Source organism: Canis lupus, chromosome 11 (assembly GCF_048164855.1).
Source record: "Canis lupus baileyi chromosome 11, mCanLup2.hap1, whole genome shotgun sequence".
In the NCBI taxonomy this organism is placed as follows: domain Eukaryota; kingdom Metazoa; phylum Chordata; class Mammalia; order Carnivora; family Canidae; genus Canis; species Canis lupus.
In genome coordinates, this window is record NC_132848.1 from 52,873,435 (window position 1) to 52,879,016 (window position 5,582).

Consider the following 5,582-nt stretch of genomic DNA (forward strand, 5'->3'; position numbering starts at 1 on the left):
TTCCTTCTAGAGCTCTTAATTCTGAATCTGTTAGTACACTTTTTAAAAATAATGTTAATAGATAAAATAAAATGGAATCCTAACCACAGACACTTTGCCATCTTTATGAAAATATTGGCTCTGGGAAAGGCACAGCCTGGTAGGAAACCAAAGACACAGAAATATGTTTTGAGAATCATGTTCCTGGCTTGAAACAGATCTCACATTAACGAAGGTTGGCTGAGGCCAAGGTTGCCAAGGGCAGAAAGGGAGAGAAGCTGAGTACCTTGTTTTTCCGCAGTCTTGGTGCAACAGGGCAATCAGGGAGGGCATATTTTGCTGTCTACTACCTCTTCCAAAAGAAAAAGCAGTCTAGGTTAGTGTCTCCTCCACAAAAGCAGGGGTAGTTTGCCTTAACCAGGATAGACTACAGACCCCCCATGATTTGTAGGGATGTTTCTTGTTGACCCATGCCAGTTCCCCTTCCAGAAGGCTTCCCCCTCCCCTAGGTGACCCAAATCCTACTACTCCTGACCACCCAATTGTAGCTTCTGTGTAGTAGAAGATGGTTTAGGTCAATGGCAGTTCCAATGAATTTGACAATACCACCATCATTAATTCCTTTTTTTTTTTTTGAAGATTTTATTTATTTATTTATTTGAGAGAGAGAGTGTGCAAGAGCACAAGCTAGGGGAGGAGCAAAGGGAGAGGGAGAAGAAGTACACTCTCTACTGAGCAGGGAGCCCAATGCAGGGCTTGATCCCAAGGTCCTGGGTTCATGACCTGAGCAGAGGGTAGACACTTAACTGATTGAGCCATCTAGGCACCACTCCTTTTTATTTTTTTGTAAAGATTGTATTTATTCATTTGAGAGAGAGAGCACAGGTAGAGGGAAAGGGGCAGGGGGAAAAGCAGGCTCCCAACTGAGCAGAGAGCCCAATGTGGGGCTCAATCCCAGGACCCCAGGATCATGACCTGAACTGAAGAGAGATACTTAACTGACTGATCTATACAGGCACCCCGCATCATTTCTTATTCTCATTGTCTCCATTCCCATTTGATTGATTAAGTAGTTAAATAGGCAACTGTTTTAAAATTATGTTTTAAAGTTAACTTGAGGGGTGCCTAGATGGCTCAGTCAGTTAAGTGTCTGCCTTTGGCTCAGATCATGGTCCCAGGGTCCTGGGATCAAGCCCCAAGTCAGGGAGTCTGCTCTTCCTCTCCTTCTGCCCCTCCACCTTGTTCGTGCAAAATAAGTAAATGAATCTTTTTTTTTTTAATTTTATTTATTCATGAGAGATACACAGAGAGAGGCGGAGACATAGGCAGAGGGAGAAGCAGGATCCCTATGGGGAACTCGATGCAGAACTCGTTCCCAGGACCCCAGAATCATGACCTGAGCCAAAGGTAGATGCTCAACCACTGAGCCACCCAGGTGCCCAAAAATCTTTTTCTTTTTTTTAAAGCTAACTTGATGATTAAGAGAGACATTATTTCTGCTTTACATTTTGATAAGTGCTATTGTGTCCCTCAAAAAGATATGATAAACTAACTCAAGGTTAGTTATCAAGGTTATCAAGGTTAACTCTTGATAAACCTGAATGTGACCTTATTTGGATATAGAGTCTTTACAGATAGAACCAAGTAAAGATGAGATCATACTGGATTAGAGTGGGCACTGGTGTCCTTTTTTTTTTTTTTTTTTTTTTGGTACTGGTGTCCTTAAAGGAAGGCTGTGAACAGACACAGACGCATTCAGAAAGAAGGCAGCCATGTGGAGATGGAGGCAGAAACTGGAGTGATGCAACTATAAACCAAGGAGCGCCAAGGATTGCAGACAACCATTAGAAGCTAGAAAGAGGCAAGGGAGGATCTTCCTGGAGCCTTCTGAGGGAGCATGTCTCTGCTGACAGGTTGGTTTTGAACTACTGGCCTTCAGAACTGTAAGAGAATAAATTTGGTTTTTGAAAGCCACCCAGTTTGTGATACTTTGTTATAGCAGTCTTAGGAAACTAATACAAGTTCTTTCATATGCAGTCATCTTTTTTTTTCCTCTTTTTTGTTCTGGTTTGGCTACTTACTGCATACCTAGCACTTATCAAAGTTCTTGGCAACATAATGGGAGCTCAAGTCACACATGTTGAATGAAAAAAAATTGATTATGTATGTGCACAATCCTTATGTAGAAGTATACTTTCTGATCTATGAGCCCCTTGCAATAGTCTATAAAAATAAATCCATGCATGTAGACTGAATAAATAATACTTATCACATAAAGGTACTCTTATATTAATTCAAGAGCCATGCAAATAGACAAAACTAACAACTGACAAAATTCCTATTAAAAAGTCAAAATGAAATTACATTTTTAATAATAGGAAAATTTTCAAAAGGATCAATCTGTCTTCTCCCCTCTGCATTCTCTCTAAAATTGTCAAAATTGGTTAGGCATACCAGTAACATATCATAGTCACTGCCATAGTCAAATCCTCAACTATAGATTCTGATCTGTATAAGAGTCAATATCATTGACAAAGAAGGATATGACCCATTATCTGTATGTATGTGTATATATACATATATATTATATATATAATATGTGTGTATATATATAGTATGTGTATATATAATACATATATATAATATATATATATCTTGCTGCTATCAATATGTAGGAGTCACTCAAATTTGTGAAACAGATGGATACAGGTGGAATTATGAAGTCTCCACCTTTTCCAAATGCACTTTAGTAGCCTTCTTCTCTTCATTGTTGAAGTCAATTTATAATCCTATTCTACAGAGAGCTAGCTCTGTACCAGCCCTTAGGACAATGTTTCTCAAAGTGTACTCCAAGGACCACCTGCATTAGAATTACCTTATAAAGCTAGTACAATTAAAACAGTGTGGTATTGGTACACAAAGAGACAGATATAGTCATGTCACAGAAAAAAAAAGTTTGGAGTTAAACCCAAATCCATACAGAATCTAGAATAGGATAAAAGGAGCAATTTAAATCTGGGCAATGATAAAAGTAAGGAATAGATTATTCAATAAAGGGCACTGGGGGAAACTGCATAGCCATCTGAAAAAAATTTGCAACTAAATTCTACATCTTATTTCTAGAATAAATTCTATCTGGATTAAAGATTTAAATATGTTTTTTAAAATCCATAAAGGTACTATGAGAATCTATGGGATAATTTCTCATAATCTCAGAATGCGGAAGGCCTTTCTAAGTATAACATAAAACCCAGAAATCACTTTGGGCCCCCAACATAAAATATTTATGAATTCAATAACAGTTACATTTTTATTAAAAGCTATACTGCAGAAGCCATCAAAAGGGAAGCCAAAAGATAAAACACAAGCTGGGGAAAATATCTGCAATTCATATCCCAACCAGAAGCTTAATTTCTCTTATAGATAAAGAGACCCTACAAACCAGTAAAATAAAGATCAAAAGATCCAGCAGAAAAATGGTCAAAGGAAACAAACAGGCTTTACACACACACACACACAAATACAAATGACTCTCAAACATGTTCAGATATGCTCATCCTCCTCTCATGGTAAAAGAATTATAAATTTAAACAGCAATGAGATACTATTTTGACCTATCCTATTGGCAAAGTTAAAAAGTTTGATAGTACAGTTTGTTGGCTAGAGTTTATGAACAAATGGTATTCATGCTCGTAGGAGTATAAATTGATAGAACTTCTGTGAAGGGTAATTTGGCAATATCTATCCAAATCACAAAATCACTTACCATTTGGCCCAATAATTCCACTTCTAAGAATTTATCCAGATATAATCACTTATGTGGGAAATGACATGTGTACATGGTACTTGTTGCTATGCTGTTTACAGCTGAAAGGGATCAGAAACAACCTGCATGTTCATTAGCAGAGTATTGTTAAATGAATTATGATACGCTCCCACCATGGGAAACTAGGTAGTCATTAAAAGAATGAGAAAACTTTATATACTAGTATGGTACACTCTCAAAGAAACATTGTTAAGTGAAAAAGAAAACACACACACACACACACACACACACAAAAAAACCCAAGGTTCAAAACACTGTGCATGGTATGCTATCATGTGAATGAAAAGGGGAAGAAAATATGTATGCTGTTTTTGCTTAATATGCATTAAAGCAGATATTTCTTTGAAAGATATACAAGAAAACTTGCAGATCCCTAGACTGTAATCCCTTCCCCAGATCTACTAAGGCAGAATCTGTGCACGCAGTGGTTCTGAAGTTTACTGAAGTTTGATAAGCACTAATCTTATGGAGGAAAAATCTGAGAAGTACTTTGAGATTTGTGGCCCCAGTTCCAACAGGTAGAATTTTGCCCTGTTTCTCAAATCTAGCTGACCCAGTACCTCAGCTTTAATAACTAGCTTCCCCACCCCTATTACCTCACCTCTGTCTCAGTAAACTACTTAGATCCATTCTGTCCAACCTCTTCCTCCTGGTGTGTAAGGGGCCTGGACTACTGAACTGGGTCAGGGTATCTGGAACCAGGAATGATCTAAACATGAACAGTTCTGGCAACAATTCATTCCTTACTCTTTTTTTCCCCTAAGATTTTATGTATTTATTTGAGAGAGAGCACAGGGGGAGAGAGAGAGGGAGAAGCAGGCTCCCCATTGAGTAGAACCCAACATGGGGCTCTGTCCTAGAACCCTAAGACTGTGACCTCAGCCCAAGGCAGATACTTAACCAACTGAGCTATCCTCGTGCCCCCCCCCCCCCACTTCCTTACTCTTGATTTAGACATCTGGGACAAGAGAAAAATTCAATGGTCAGTTCAAGGAGTAAACGGGAAAAAAGTTGTAGCAGAGGGCAGAGATGATAGATGAATAGGCTGAGAGAAGGAAGATGTCCCCTAAAGTGACAGAACTGAAGCTTTTGAAAGGGAGCCAATAACTGATCCTCTGGTTGGGAAACAGTAGAGAACAAGTTCAGACCACGTGTTCTTCCAGAACCAAAGCTCTGCCCTCCCTTTCAAAGCAATGACTGCCATCACCAACACACACCCCTGAACTCTGGGCCTCTGCTAACCAGCTCCAGACTTCCCTGAGCTGCCTGCCCACCGATCTAAGTTTCTGAATGCCTCCTGTTCCCACCAATCGTGAAGTACTTCCCATCTCTCAGGACACACTTTCTAGGCTGAACTTGCTCTTAGTATCTGTAGCTGCATCTGTTCTCCACTGACACTTTCCCTCTGCTGGTCTGATCTGATTCCCACATCTCAACTCTCCAGGCCTGCACTATTATCCCAAAGAGAATCAAGTCCCATGAGGCCTCATAACTTGGTTGCTGGTTGAAATTGATATAACAAGTTAGATGGGAGCTCTGTCTGGAAGTACTTGGTCTGTTAACACAACCACCTGCAACCACATGAAAAGTAAATAATCATATTAATGCAGGTTAATTCAGGATGATGGACACCAAAGGAGCAAAGGTTTGGCTAGTTTTGAGCTGGTATAAGAATAGGACTTTAGCTATCAGATGTCAGAAAAATAGGAGAACAAGTAGGTTAATGGATAACAGCAGGCAGAGGTTAGAACAAATCAAGGATATGCCACATCAAACA

At 39.3% G+C, this 5,582-nt stretch overlaps 1 long non-coding RNA gene across 3 annotated transcripts in view; it reads right to left on the minus strand.

Annotated features, from left to right (window-relative positions):
- LOC140600207 (uncharacterized) overlaps positions 1-5,582 on the minus strand; it is a 263,881-nt gene that overhangs the window by 183,849 nt on the left and 74,450 nt on the right. The window lies entirely within an intron of this gene.